The sequence below is a fragment of the Lissotriton helveticus genome, assembly GCF_964261635.1.
Source record: "Lissotriton helveticus chromosome 1_1 unlocalized genomic scaffold, aLisHel1.1 SUPER_1_unloc_14, whole genome shotgun sequence".
Taxonomy (NCBI): Eukaryota; Metazoa; Chordata; class Amphibia; order Caudata; family Salamandridae; genus Lissotriton; species Lissotriton helveticus.
Genome location: NW_027611653.1, coordinates 1,023,904 through 1,040,164, shown reverse-complemented (window position 1 = coordinate 1,040,164; position 16,261 = coordinate 1,023,904).

Here is a 16,261-nt window from a genome sequence, read left to right as displayed (position 1 = left end):
CCCTGCTTGGTCACCCTTTCCCCCACCTCGGCCAAAGCCCGTGCACCATTGCTTTGAGAAATGGAGCTGCAAGTGACTCTGGTATCCTGATTTCATTTTGGCCTCAGCAGGCAGAAGATACTTTGTGCGCACTGCATGACTAGGCCCAAAATTGACCCGAAGACCCTTAGCCTGGCTCTGGGGATGTTGACAGACACTACAACCACTCTGTTGATGGGGCAAAGACTATGATCTGTGTCCCTGGCTATGTACAGTGAGTAGTGGTAGCAGTGTACCATGTTCTTAGAGGTCACCAGCTGAACTGGTCAGTTTACTTGTCAGAGGGCAGCTGCGATGCTTACAGGGCATTGGGTAAAGTTCCATTCACGTGTCATGACCAGACCATGCATTGGCATCCCCGTTTGAATTTCGAGACATGTCTTTATAATATAAGGTAGCAGGGCTCTATATTGTTTCAAATGTGTAAGTATATTGTTACCAGTTACATCCATGTTCGATTGACCATCATCTAACATGGCACAAGATGGGCAACATTGTCAGCAATCCAGACGAGAAGGGTGTAACTTTGGACACAAGGGTGGAGGGATTGAGTCAGGACCGCCTTTTAGAAGATTCACACTCACTGTGCTCATGTTGTAAGTATTCCTGCATGGAGGCAGCATCGTCACTACCTGCTGTGAGCAGCAATCTCCCAGCACAAAGTCCTTGTTTGTGCTGCAGAAAAAATTAGACGATGAAATGAAACCAGGGAAACCGGTAAACCCAGACAGGGAATAAGCATTCAGGGTCTGACAATACCACAGAAAAGTGGGTGGCAAGCATATGGGCTTTGTTGTAACTCAAGTTGCTTTACTGACCGACACGAAGAGCCGCTGTTTCAAGATAAGTATCACTGATAGTGACCCCCCCCCGTAGGCGAGGACACATTGCCCGGTTTCTGCAAGTCTTCCAGGATGACACTATTGACCCGGGCAGTGGCCCTTTGAGCTGCCTGTCTGATGAGAGGGAAGAGGAGAGAGCTTTGTCTGAAAGAAGTCTGCCAACCCTTTGAGGAGGACCAGCAGCAGAGCCCGTTGTGAGAAACGGCCCAGAAGGAACAGAGGAAATGTGGCAGAGTGCCGAGAAGTCCTGTGAAGTGCCCAGAGTCCCCCAGTCTCCCTGACTGAGCAAGTCTGTGTAGAGGTTGTGTCTCACTTGCCAGTGTCAACTGCTAAATAAAAAAAGCTGATTTGGAGACCCCAGAGGGGAAGATGCAGACAACCACTGCTGACTCTACCGTTGTTGCACTTCTGCGATAACACCAGCACCTCAGAGCGAAGAAGGAGATCCTTCCACTGTGACTACTCGACCTTCCGCCATGACTTCTGGGGCAGACATCTCACTGTGTCTTCATGGAGACACTGTCACACCAGCGAGCTGCCCATGGAGAGGAAATCAAAGGAACAGCGATGGTCTGTCCCTTTGCCCCAGAGCTGGCCGTGTTATTCATGGCCAAATTTTAGGAGAAATTTACCTATGATAGCAATCCATTTGTGCATCGTATCCACAAATGTTTTCGGTTTATTGATGAAATGTTTTGCATTTGGGATGGACAAGATGATATCTTAAATGTGTTTATTGAATGGTTGAATCCCAGATCAGTAGATATACAATTCTGTGTGTTCAGTAGCCAATCATCTATCATTTTGGATGTAGCAGGCTTTGGCCACAATGGCCGATTATGAACTACCATCAAAGAGCCTTCTCTGGCGCTGCACCAAAAATTTGGAATTCGCTTTCACTGGAAATTCGTAGAATCTCTTCCAAGGTTGCTTTCAAATTGGAAGCAAAAAGATTCCTCATTAATAAGTTCTTACCTTAACACGATGGACCCTAATCGCTCTGTTTTTTTTGTTTTTTTGTTGATTGTGTTACCTCAGCAAACAGCAAACAGTCATTATAGTAAACTGAATTTCTAAAGTGCTTGGTTACACTAACAGTGTGTCCCCGCGCTAGTGCATAACTCACATACAGCCCTGGGCAGCATCTCGCCACCTACTCTGACTCTAAGGGCATCCTCTTGGGAAAAGGTACGTTTTTAGTTTTTTGCGGAATGTCGTTTCCGAGGCTTCCAGGCGCAGCTACTGGGCAGTCCATTCCACAGTATCGCCGCCAGGAACCGAAATGACCTCCCCCCCAGTCTGGCTCATTTAACCTTGGGTGCCTGTACCAGCCCTGCCCCGCTTGATCTTAATTGCCGAGTCGGGTTGTGCGGCACTAACAGATTTCGAAGAAAGTAAAAAATCATATGCCTTGAATAGGACACAAATCATTATACATAAAAATCAAAATGCAACATAATTTCATTCTCCAAAATTAGGACATTAATCACTAAATTCAAATCCATTTAAATAAAGGAGCCCATAGATTCGACCTAAATAGCTTTTTTCTTACCCCCTTTGATTTATATGCAGCCATCTCCAAGTGATATGTAGATAATAATCTAGATTGACAATTATTAACCCCTTCCATGACGAGCTCAGCTCGTCATGCAGTACAGTGCTCCTGTGCTCATGACGAGCTGAGCTCGTCATGACCACACCCGTTTTTATTGCTGTCCAGCACAGCAGGGGAATCGCTCTAGCAGCGATGCGGTTAAAAACTGGTGGATCAGAATCTAGCCATTGCGCAGTAATACATGATCGATAGATTGACATACAAATAAATAAAAGCCCTTCCTCTACTTCAGTTCTGAATCCAACTTGATGTGCCTGCATACCCAGAATTACCATTTCTGCTGATAATTGGACACGGATCCCCAAACTATCATTCAGAAAAAAACTGAATATCGGTAATGAATTGCAGCAATTTGGGGCAATGAAAAAACATATGAGTAGAATCGGCGGCAATACACCCACATCGATTACATTTATCACCTTTTTGCGACTTCCATTTTGCCAATTTGGCAGGGGTGTAATAAAGATTAAATATAGACATGAAATATTGACTTTTCAGCGAACCATTAAACAAAACTTTACTTGATAATTCAATTACCCTAGTCGTGTCTATTTTATCGATTTCTAGCTTTCTTTACAATTTATCTTCAAAAAAGCTTAAATCATCTTGAAATCTATTTAACAACAATTGGTAAACTGGGCCAATTTTCCATTGAGCTCCTATTGCTTCCAATATATCCATTCTATCTGTCATTAACTGATCTTGGGCCTTTTTTTGATCCAAGAACCTTCGAATTTGAAGATACTTAAAAAAAAATCTGTCCTTACCAAATTATATTTATGTTGCAAATAAGTAAAGAAGACAATGTGGTCCCCTTGATATAGATCTCCTAATATACATATCCCAGCGGAATGCCATCTATGCATCACTTGATCCCTAAAAACATCTGGTAGTACCCTACAATTATTTAAAGGTGTGTAATAATTCAACTCAGATCTCAAGCTAATTTTATTTTTTATTTGTTTCCAGATTCGAAAAGCCGTCATAAAAAAAATTAAATGTTTTTTTTTTAATAACTGGGCTCAATTATTCTCACTAAGCATTGGCTGGCCTCCTTACCCAATACCAATCCATAGATTGAGAGGCTAACGGATTCTTCAATATTTACATCCTGGAGGTAACGTTTCAACATTACCGCCCAATAATGCAACCAAATATTTGGGATCCCCCATCCTCCCCTAGCTCTAGGGAGTATACACCATTTCATTGCTCTCCAAGTCCTATGATAGCTCAAAAGAAACCTAGGGCAAAATCTATCAATTCAAAGAAAAAGAGAAGTTGGAAAAGGCAGAGGGATTGTACGAAATAAATACAAAAATTTCAGAAAAATTAACATTTTTAAAACATTGCTACGACCGTATAAATATAAATGAAGATTATTTAGCCTTTCCAGCGTTCTATTTACTGAATCTAGAATAGGATCTATATTCAGCCGCACTATGTCATCTATTGTTGCTGATATTTTAATACCCAAATAGAGAGCATCTGGAGAAAAATGTATACCTTTTGGTCGACCCACTTCCGAATGAATCAACTGAGTTTTGGAGACATTCAGTTTATACCCCGAGTATAAATGTAGGTTCAGGGCCACGGAGACTCCCCAGATTCCATCAGAGCCCCCGATAACCACCAAACTGAACGTATACAGTCTGAACTGTATACGTTCAGAAAGGGCCAGGCCTTTCAATGGTTGCAATCATTCCTTACAGGAAGGACCCAAAAGATACAAATGGGGGACGAAACATCTGAGGTGGGGATCTTAGAGTGCGGGGTGCCACAGGGGTCCGCCCTGTCCCCGCTTCTATTTAACCTCTACCTGCAACCATTGATTGCTTCTCTGGCCACTATGGGCTGTAAAGTCTATAACTACGCGGACGACACGCAACTGCTGCTAAGTGTCGATGACACCACGGCCGCGCAACTCCAAACTCAGAACATCTTGCGGTTCACAGTGCAATGGATGACAGATAATCTGTTAAAAATCAACCCTGACAAGACCGAGGTACTAGTGATTCCATCTACTGCCTCACCTTGGGGTGATCTCTATTGGCCTACAGAGTTGGGCCCGGCTCCAAAACCAAGCTCGTCTGTAAAGAGCTTGGGGATCAAACTGGATGACGATCTGTCAATGGCCCCTCAGATCTCTGTGGTTGTGGGAAGTTGCACGAACATCATTAGGCAACTGCGGAAGTTAACCCCTGTCCTCTCACAATCCATGATGCGATCAATAGTAACGGCCACCATCATCTCCAGAATTGATTACGGGAATGCCCTGTACCTTGGCTTACCGAAAACTCTGACCAGTAGACTCCAGGTCATAATGAATGACGCTGCCCGGTTGATTTTCAGATTACCGAGGAGATCTAAAGCTACTCCCCTACTACAAAGCTTGCACTGGCTCCCCATCAAAGAAAGAGTGGAATTTAAGAACTTATGCACGGCCCATAGGGCAATCTATGGGAAAGCCCCAACTTACATCAAAGATCGTCTGCAACTTTATTGCCCCACGAGAACACTTCGATCCTCAGACTCCCAACTACTGGTCTGCCCCCGCTACAGGCTAGTGACCAAGGGAGGGAGAGCCTTCTCAGTGCTAGTCCCTCAGTTATGGAACAGGCTGCCGGAGGCACTGCGTCGGGAAGGGAACTTACTACGATTCAGGAAGAACCTAAAAACACTCTTGTTCAGAAAAAGCATGAGCACAGTATAATCCAGCTCCCATCTTGCTAAGTTATTGTTACTACCATCTTTCCTGGCGCTTAGAGGCCTGTAGGTGATTAGGCGCGCTATAAAATCCCATTAACAATAACAATTAACAATAACTGTAGGTCTCTGGTAAAACACCACGAAGAGGTATTTGACCTCCTTATGGACCAGTCACCAGATCTACTCTTTCTAACCGAGACCTGGTTAACCAGTGACTCGATGGCCATTCCAGCCCTGGCCCTTCCGTCAGGATTTTCGATGTCCTCTCAGAACAGACCCATATGTCGGGGAGGTGGGTTAGCTGTGATATTTAAAACAACTTACTCCTGCACTCTCTCCCCCGTTACTATATCAGACTGTGAATGCACCCTATTTAAGATCAGAATATCAGACAACTTTACTTTTTCGGGGCTTCTCATCTACCGACCTCCTGGGCCGGCGAGCACTTTTAAAGAATCCCTAACGCTGACCATTCCCACTCTAGCACTTCAGACAGCCAATTTTAGCATATTGGGTGACCTTAATCTTCATCTAGAGCGTCTCGACTCCCCTGTCATCTCTAACTTTTTGGATGACCTGGAAGCCTGTCAGCTAACCCAGCTAGTCGAAGACCCCTCACACCGAGCAGGGCATTTGCTAGACCCTGTATTCTCCAATATAGAGGGAATTAAAGTCCATGCCCCTCTTCCGCTTATATGAACAGACTATTTTCTCATTCACTTCTGCATCAGCATAAGAGCCACTCTACAGCAGACCTCCTCCCTCCCCCTCTGGAGGCGCCCTTGGCACAAATTAAATGCTACCTGTCTGGAATCCAGACTCAAAGCCTCGCGCCCAGTCTGGCCCAGCAATCTGGAGGAAGCAGATAAAGCCTACAGAGGGTGGATCAACAACTCTCTCGACCATCTCATCCCTAAAAAAATGTCCCGGCCCAAACGCGAGCCATCACATCCGCGGTACTCAGAGACGCTAGCAGCAGAAAAAGAGCACTGCAAAACCCTCGAGCGTGCCTGGAGGCGTTCTTATGACCCGTTGGCAAAGAATACCTACAGATATGCTACTAAAGCATACCGCAAACTCATAAAAACAAGCATTTGCAATGCAATAGGTCTCGCATTAATTAAGTTTGAGCTTTTGGCATTGCTAAATATTGCAACACCAATTGCAACAAAAGTCTTTAAATTGTAGGCAAAAAAAATGTGTATTTATTTTTGTAGCAATGGTGGCATGCTGCGCTTTAGATGAATATGTTTAAAAGTAAAGTGCGCCATACTGCGATTGCTACAATAGTTAATTGTAGATGTGTTAACAATTGATGTGTGCACTGATGGCTGGTGGTGTGTGTGCCTGTAGAAATTGTGCACTGATTGCTGGTGGTGTGTGTGCCTGGTGGAAGTGTGCACTGCCGGCTGGTGGTGTGTGTGCCTGGTGGAAGCGTGCACTGACGGCTGGTGGTGTGTGTACCTGGTGAAAGCGTGCACTGATGGCTGGTGGTGTGCGTGTGCCTGGTGAAAGCGTACACTGATGGCTGGTGGTGTGTGTGCCTGGTGAAAGCGTACACTGACGTCTGGTGGTGTGTGCCTGGTGGAAGCGTGCACTGACAGTTGGTGGTGTTTGTGCCTGGTGAAAGCGTGCACTGAAGGCTGGTGGTGTTTGTGCCCGGTGAAAGTGTGCACTGACGACTGATGGTGTCTGTGTCTGGTGAAAGTGTGCACTGATAGTGTGGTTGTGTGTGTGCTGTGTGTGGTTGTATGTGTAGTTGTGTGTGTGGTTGTGTGTGTGGTTGCGTGTGTGTGTGTGTGTGTGTGTGTGGTTGTGTGTGTGTGGTTGTGTGTGTTGTTTATCACTGTGTATGCACTAGGCATGTCGTTTCAAATTGTGCAGGATTTAGAGCATCTAATAATTTCAGTTAAACAATTGGGTACGTAATTTTTTGACCAGATGACGGTGACTAAAAAGTACATTTTGGGCGGGAAAATGAACTGTGTAGTGCAGTGGCATAGTTGTAATTGCGGCAGCAGAAGCAGTGTTGGCTATGTGTAAGAAGCTCACCACACCCCAATTACGGCTGTCTTTAACTATCCAGCGAGGGGCGGGGCCTCCTTTGACTTACTTATCTCAGGGCAAATGAAACCTTTGTAAGGCCACGAATGTAGTGTACTTAGAGGATGGATGATATTGCACAGCGTTAAAAAGTTCCCCCGGAGTTTCTTGCCACGAGCCCACTTGTCACTGGAGCACTTTCACGGGACAAAAGAAAACGCAAAAATGCTTTATGAGGTTCTTTCATTTTTCCTCTCCCAAGTGCCGGAGTTTTTTGTTTTTAACTTAACAGAACCCACCCTCCTTAACTAATGATTTGTGGCACTAAAGGAACGATTCGAGCCTAACAATCCTCCCCTCTCAGCACCCCCACGAGGAGAGAGCATGCGTGTTACGCCCGCTGTGTTTCGACTGTCACTTCTGCGGGTTACAGCAGCGGCGGACCCAGGTGCGGGGTCACTTTATTAACGGCCTCCGCTCGGGGGTCCCCGACACAGTTCTGCCTGTCTGGGAGGGGCTGTGTGTCTCTGCCCTGCTCCCCCACCCCAAAGGGACAGAACAGTGAGGTCCTCAAAGGGGGAGCGGCAGGGGGCATTTACCAGGAGGCTGTGTGTCTTTTGCAGGGATGCGTGTGCGTGCGTGTCTGCCAGTGTGATGTCTGTGTGTCTGTCCATGAGTCAACGTGATTGCGTATGCATGCCTGTGGCTCTGCGTCGTTGTCTATTTATGTACCTGTGTTTACCTCATAAAAATTATAGGGCTGCATGTGTCTGCCCTTAATATAAGGAAGTGACTATATGGTTATAGGTGCCAGTGTGTTCTTCACTGTATAACTAAACACAACTTACATTTTATTATTAGTGACCGTGTTTTTAAGACCCTGCACATGGGTGCGTGCACGTTGGATGCATGTTTAGACACGGATCTGCGCCAAGGTACTTGTGTGTTTTCCTTCAGTGTGGAGTGTGTGATATGTGTGTGTGTATGGTGTGTCTGCAGGTATACGAAGACCGTCTGGTGAGTCTACGTGGACATGTTAGAAGTGCGTGAGCGCGCTCTGGTGCGTGCCTTTCTCACTCCTGGCTACGTGTGTCTGTACCTGGTGTGTGTGCGTGTTTAGATCCGGTGAGGTGTGCGCCAAATGTTGTTGTGCGTGTTGTTCGTTTGTCTTTGTGATATATATGTGCACCTGTTGTAGCTCTGTGTATTTAAGCAGTTGTCAATGTTTGCGGTGTGTTTCTATGAGGGATGTCTGCATGCGTAGGTGTGACGGTATGTATTAGTCGGTGTGTATGTGTGTGTGTCTTTGTGGTGTAACTGCGTGCACCTGTGTTGTGCGTGGCACTTTAATTTGTTGTAAATGGATAGGGTGTATTTGTGTGCGGTGTGTGTCCGTGTCTGTGCTTGGGTGTTTTATGTGGGGTGTGCCTGTGTGTGGGCGTGCATGTCTGACTTTGTTGCGTGTCTGTGCTCATTCGTATCCTTGTGTCTGTCAATGTTTGGTGCGTGTGTGTTTTTCAGTGGTATGGGGTGTGTCTGTGTGCCTGGTACCCGGCAGGTTCTGAAGTGAAACTACCATCTCCAAAACGTGTATGAATCGCCCACCCAGTCAGTGCCTCCGACACCGAGTGACGTACACCCTCATGAGGACAGCTCGGGGGCCACCAAACCCCACTTAACCCAACTGCCTGCTCACAGATTCCCAAAGCCCAAGGAGAGGGGGGTGGGGGGCGCTATGGGTGAAAATAAATCCCCAGGTTGTTGACCCTGTCCTCCCATCAAAATAGGCCCGCTCCAGGAAAGAGTGAGAGCGTTCTGTCCAGCGCTTTGAAGAAAGTGCTGCTAACTATTTTCAGAGGCGCTCCCGAAATAGATTGTTCCGCCCAAGCACACAAATTGCCGGGATGGGGTGGTTTCCCGTGGAGGTTACACTGTCAGTACCCGGTGCATTGACCCACCGAGCATCAACCAAGAGCTGTTGTGCCTGGCAAGGAGTGAAGGCGTTAAATGGGGTTTTTGGCAGGGCGTCGGTGAAACGGAGAGTGGCCGAGACCGGGTCTGGCAGGAGAAAGCGCCGCTCCGAGACAGCCTCCAGCTCTGAGACAGCCTCCCGATCAGATGGCCTTGAATATTTAATGCCCGGCCTTGGAGGGGGCAGGTTTACTGCAAGTTCACCTTTTAACCCTGCAGATTCTGATTCCGGTGCCGCCGGGGTCAGGTCTGCCGAACAGGATACTTCTAGGACGCTCCTGTTCTCCCGTTCCCTGACGACCGGCCAGCACCACGAAGCCGCTCACTCTAGGTGATGTCTACGACGGTTCCGGCTAAAAGCAGCACTTAGAACCGCTGTTGTGTCCACCTGTGAGAACAGTGACACCTGTGCCGTCAGAGGCTTGTTTTTCCCCCTTCCAGACGCAAATCCGGAGACCGTTACGCTTTGACGCTGTGAGAGCACATTCTGTTAAATTAAAGTGGAAAAAGACGTGGGAGCAGGCTCGGCTTTAAAGTAGCGGTGTGGAGTTAGAAACATTAGAAAGTTTATTAAACATTGTGAAAAGAAAGTAGTTACTCTACTGTGGAATTGGGTCCGAGGGCTTCTTACGGCAATCCAGCTTCCTCTGAGACACAGTGGTGTCCATGTCACACACAGCGCAACAACAAGACGTGCGCGTGCACTGGCGAAAACGAAACCTGTGGTGGGGCGGGACTTCCGGCTTCTGCGAGAAGCCTGCGCCCACGGAGTGCCTGGCCAGAGAAGCAGTGGAGACACGGGGCTCCAATGCCCGAGGGAGAGCCCCGCGGAGGCTGAAGAAGTCCGGAGTGGTGCCGATGAGGTGAGAGGGGCTTAGTTGTAGGGGGCAGGGGGGTGTGTCTCTGTACGCTTGTGTGTGTGTGTGTGTGTGTGTGTGCGCCCGGCGGCGGGGGCGGGGGGTGTGTCTCTATGTGTGCGTGCGTGTATGTGTGCTCGTGTGTGTGCGTGTGTGTGTCTCTGTGTGTGAGCTCGTGTGTGTCTGCTTACATGGAGCTAAAAGGGAGACAGGAGATGGTGAACGAGTGCGCTACCTGATCCGGTTCCTGAGGCTGCGCGTGCCCATCTCTTGTCGCCCTTTAGCTCCTTGTAAGCAGAGCTGACAACAATAGGTCTCGCTGCGACATCGCTTCGCGATGCGTCGCAGGTGCGAGTCCTAAAAACGAAAGCTGCTTTCCATGCGAACATGATTAAAATCAGTCCCAACCCATCCAAAACTATCTTCTCACTAATTAAAGATATGACTAAAGTAACAGAGGGAACCAACAGTACAATAGTTTCCAACTCTCAATGTGAAGATCTGGCCTGCTTCTTTAATAATATAGTAGAGGGGATCTATAAACTGCTGAATACTAGTGGACCCTCCCCGTTACCCGGCCGACCCCCCGTCCCCCCTGACCAGCTGGACTCCCGTTACTCCCTCCCAACTCTCCCGCTTATGACCAATAAAGACCTCGAGCTCCTGGCCATAAAGGTAAAGTCTGGGTCACCCGATGACCCTGTCAAACCTGATACCTTCAGGCAATTCCAGGACTCCATTCTGCTCGTAGGCGGGGAACTGATTAACAGATCCCTCCAGTCCTGCCCAGTCCCCAGATCCTGGAAACATGCCAAAGTCATCCCCCTGTTAAATAAAAACACCGGGACCCTTCCCTGCCAGAAAACCTCAGACCCATCTCCCTCCTACCGTACCTGGCCAAGGTGATGGAGGCCCATGTGAACTCCACCCTGACCAAATATCTGGAAGCACATGGGATCCTGCACGAGTCACAGAACGGCTTCCGGGCAAACCATGGCACAGAGCCTGCGCTCCTGGCAGTCACGGAGCAGCTAAGGTTATCACAGGACCTTGGACACACCTCAGCTTTGATCCTGCTCGACCTAAGTGCGGCGTTCGACACGGTCTCCCACGAGATTTTACTCAAACGTCTCGGGGAGATCGGGGTCTGGGGCAAGGCTTTGGCATGGTTCGCATCCTTTCTGTCTGATCGTTACTTCCAGATTCACGCCCCACCTTATTCATCCAGCAAATTCTCTCTCAAATGCGGCATTCCCCAGGGCTCTGCCCTCAGCCCTACGCTGTTTAACGTGTATGTTCGCCCCTTGGCCCTGCTAGCAAAAGAACGCGGGATCAAGTTGATCTCGTATGCTGACGACACGCAGCTTATTTTCACCTTTTCCAATAACACCATATCGGATCAGGTATAATTTCAGGAAGATGTCACAGCCATCTCACGCTGGATGACGGAGAACGGTCTCCAACTTAACTCCTCAAAAACGGAGGTTCTCCTGATTGGTCGGGACTCACAGAAATGGAGCGACCAGTGGTGGCCCCCGACGATGGGCCCTCCCCCGATTCCCAAGAAGGAAGTTAAGAATCTGGGAGTCCTAATGGACAACTCTCTCTCCTTTGAGTCTGTTGGGTTGGACTTGGCCCTTCTGGCAGGTTCACCCCTAATCTTTTTGCTTTTAGTATGTGATCTGGGTTAGTGATTTTTTGGTCTCTGCGCACTTTTTCCCTGTGTCCCAGGGTAAAGTGCGTGCATGTAGTGAGGCTGGCCTGCCCTCCCGTAGGAATGAATGGGGAATGTGTGTATCTATGTTAGTTCCTGATGTGTGGGGAGTGCAGGCTCGAGTTTGGTATGTGCGAACTCGTGAGAGTGAATGCTGTGCAATGGTATGTGCAGCTTGTATGTGTCTAGTGGGGAAGTGCCACTTCTAGACATTGATGTGTGTGTGCAGTGAGGGTGCTGGAGCGTGATTGGCTGGAGAAGCCTGGCTCCAGGAAGTCTGGATGGGTCTGCCCAGGAGTGAGTGGAGAGATCAGCCTGAGTGATGTGAGGGAGGGCTGCACCTGGTTCCTGAATGGGGCTGGGCTTTCCCCACACAATGCTGGCTCCGCCCCCTGTGGTGCGTCTAACGACCCTAGCCTCCCTAGTGAATGAAAGGGGTGGTTGAGCCATCAAGGGTGCTCCAAAACCAGCTGCGACTGGTTTCTCCCCCACCCTGCACCTACAAACAAAGGATTTCACTGTATAAGAAGGGGCTGTGTCCCCTTACAATTGGTTCTGTTCTGTTCCAGGATCCTGAGGGGGCTGCTGCTGTTGCTGGGGCCAGGAGGACCGCCACTTAGATTGTCTCCCTGCCTGGAGACCCAGTGAGCTGGCTCTGGGCCCAGCCTTGCCCCCTGCCTGCCTCCAGACCCTGCTGGAGCTTTACTTTTTGCCAGAGCGCCTGGAAGCGCTTTATTCTTGCCCCTAGCGCCTGGGAGCGCTTTATTTTGTCACCAGCGATTGGGAGCGCTTCCCTTGCTCTTCGCCGGTGCCCACCCGGCATTTGACCCGTTTTGGCTGTTTTCGTATCCCTGGCAGGTGCCCACCCCGCCAGGGACCTGGCTGCTATTTTTGCACCCTTCGAGTGCCCACCTCGAGTAATTGTTTATTTGAAACGAGCCGGTGCCCACCCGGCATTGCCCCGTGTTCTCACCGCCGCAGCCCAGGACAAAGAAACGCAGAGGGGAAGCCGAAGGAGCCGCCAGCGTCACGGCCAGGCCAGGCCGCGCTGGGTTTGGCCATCATGGGGGGAGGAGGAGGGAGGAGGGAGGAGGAAGGCGGGGGAGGAGGAAGAAGCAGGAAGCAGCCTGCACTGCCCGTCCCGAGGCTCCAGAGTGAAGGGAGAGCCCCGGGAAAAGAGAACAGCGCCGCCAGCGAGGCCCCGAGGAAGAGGAGCCCCGCCCGCAGCCCCAGCGAGACTGCCGTCAGGCCCAAGAGAAGCCGGTGAGTGGGGCCGGGAGAGCGAGTGAAGGGAGGAGGGCGTCGGGGCACATTGCCGGTGCCCACCCCTCCCCTCCAGTGCACGGGCCTGAGAGAGGCCCAGTTGTGTTCGAGCCCCGAGAGGCTCAGCGCGCATAGTTGTTTAGAGCCCAGAGAGGCTTGTGGGGCATTTGCATTTGTTCTGAGTCCCCCGTGAGGGACTCCAACGACCCCGCATTTGTGATCAGGAGCCCGAGGCTCCCAGTGGCCATGATCTATTTCGAGTGCCCAGAGGGGGGACTCCAACGAAGGGCATACTTGTTCAGAGCCTGAGAGGCTCAAAGCCCATCATTGTTTTAGAGCGCAGAAGCTCTTAAGTGCCATATTTGTTTTAGGGCCCAGAGAGGCTCTTGGGGGACACATGCAGTTGGTTAGAGCCCCGTGGCTCCCACGCTGTGTTTCGCCCCACCATTGTTCTTGAGCTCACGAGGCTCCAACGTTGGCCCATCATTGCTTTACAACTGTCCAGCACTTAGTGGACAGTTGCCTCGTTTAGGTTTGTTCTTTGCTGCCTGCGCAGCCGCCCTGACAAATTGGACTAAGGACATTTCAGCCCTTGCGAGGCCAGTTGGCCTGGGGGTCATTTCTAGTGTTGTGCCATGTGCACCCTGCGCATTCATGGTTTACTTGCTAATGTGATTCCTGCGCAAATGTTCTACCTGCACCTCTGAATGTGTTTTAATGCCTCATGTGCAATGTGTTTTATGTTTCTTCCCCTTTGCTAAAAGTGACCTGCTTAGAGTATTGTTTATGTTTTATTACCTTTGCTAAATGTGACTTGCTTAGGTGATTGTTTTATGTTTTATCCCCTTTGCTAAAAGTGACCTGCTTAGAGGATTGTTTATGTTTTATTACCTTTGCTAAATGTGACTTGCTTAGGTGATTGTTTATGTTTTATCCCCTTTGCTAAAAGTGACCTGCTTAGAGGATTGTTTATGTTTTATTACCTTTGCTAAATGTGACTTGCTTAGGTGATTGTTTTATGTTTTATCCCCTTTGCTAAAAGTGACCTGCTTAGAGGATTGTTTATGTTTTATTACCTTTGCTAAATGTGACTTGCTTAGGTGATTGTTTATGTTTTATCCCCTTTGCTAAAAGTGACCTGCTTAGAGGATTGTTTATGTTTTATTACCTTTGCTAAATGTGACTTGCTTAGGTGATTGTTTATGTTTTATCCCCTTTGCTAAAAGTGACCTGCTTAGAGGATTGTTTATGTTTTATTACCTTTGCTAAATGTGACTTGCTTAGGTGATTGTTTATGTTTTATCCCCTTTGCTAAAAGTGACCTGCTTAGAGGATTGTTTATGTTTTATTACCTTTGCTAAATGTGACTTGCTTAGGTGATTGTTTTATGTTTTATCCCCTTTGCTAAAAGTGACCTGCTTAGAGGATTGTTTATGTTTTATTACCTTTGCTAAATGTGACTTGCTTAGGTGATTGTTTATGTTTTATCCCCTTTGCTAAAAGTGGCCTGCTTAGAGGATTGTTTATGTTTTATTACCTTTGCTAAATGTGACTTGCTTAGGTGATTGTTTATGTTTCTTCCCCTTTGCTAAAAGTGACCTGCTTAGAGGATTGTTTATGTTTTATTACCTTTGCTAAATGTGACTTGCTTAGGTGCTTGTTTATGTTTCTTCCCCTTTGCTAAAAGTGACCTGCTTAGAGGATTGTTTATTTTGTATTACCTTTGCTAAATGTGACTTGCTTAGGTGATTGTTTATGTTCCTATAGGTCCTGATAATAAGGTCCTAGTTCCCTGCGTGATTTTCCTACAGTGGTTAGGGTTGCGTAGGAGTTATTTACCCTTTACCAGTAATTCCTAGTTGTGTGCTACATTTACTATTTTTAATGCTACAGTCATTATATGTCTATGTGCTAAGTGTTATACCTACAAGTATTAGTTCTAAAAGTGCATACCCCTGACAGTGCTCCAGGTGGCCCTGTCCTGTACATAATCCCTTGTAAATTCTGCCCGTGCCTGTGGCACATTGTAAAGTGTGTGTGTTATCTACTGTGTTTTCCTATAATACAAAGGCTATTTTTGATATAACCTTGTGTAGAGTTTCCTTTGTGGTGGGCCTTGGGTGTTGTTGCTGGGTGCGTGCGCAAACGCTTTACACATCGCCTCCGAGATTAGCCTTGCTGCTCGCGTCACGTTACCTAGAGGGTGAGCAGGGGTTATGTTGGTGTGTAACTCCCTTGCCCTGACTTAGAAATAGTGATCCCTGACTGACTTTGGCGTGAGCCTTGGCCGGCCGGGGGTCCCGTTTCTAACAGAATCACACACAAAAAAGGTGGCTGGTACCTGTTTTGGTCGCCTACGCACCCTTAAGCCCATTTTGGGCTTCTTTGAGCCGCCCAGCAGACAAGTAATAGTCCAGTCCTTGGTTCTATCCCACTTGGACTACTGCAACGGCCTATTGCCTGGTGCTAACCTTACGACCACGAATAGACTCCAAAGGGCTCAAAATGCAGCAGCTCGTACTCTTTTTGCCCTACCCAAACGCTGCCACTCCTCACACATCCTTCGCCGTCTTCACTGGCTGCCGGTGAAACAGAGAATTCAATTTAAAACACTCTATCTAACCCACAAAATCCTACGTGGCCAGGCCCCCCAAATACTACGGGGTCTCTGCTCTTTCTACGTCCCCACACGTGCCCTTCGTTCTGTGGACCTTCACCTCGCCCGCACCTTTAGGGTACGCAAGAGCAGAGCAGGCGGACGTTCCTTCAAATCCCTGGCCCCTGCTCTATGGAATTCCATCCCCCTTGAGGCACGCAAGACCACTGGCTCTTCCGGAAAAAAATAAAAACCTGGCTGTTCGCCTCCATTTAGCACAAGCTTCTCTAGCTCAACTTACCTGTCCTGCTCACTCCTCTGGTTGACTATTCTGCAAGCGCTGGGACGCCCTGTTGCTGGGGCAGCCATGCGCTATACAAACATACTTAACATAACATAACATAACATCCCCCGAACTGTTATTCCAATTCCACTATCTTCGGTAAAGCACTCTTAATATCCGAAGTTACGATAGCGACATCGTCTGCATAGGCAAACACTTTATATGCAGCCAGGTGTATCCTAACCGGAATGATACCTCTTGTTTTTTCCAGTCTACTTAAAAATGGGTCAATGTACAAGGCAAATATCAAGGGGGAACAAGGACAACCTTGT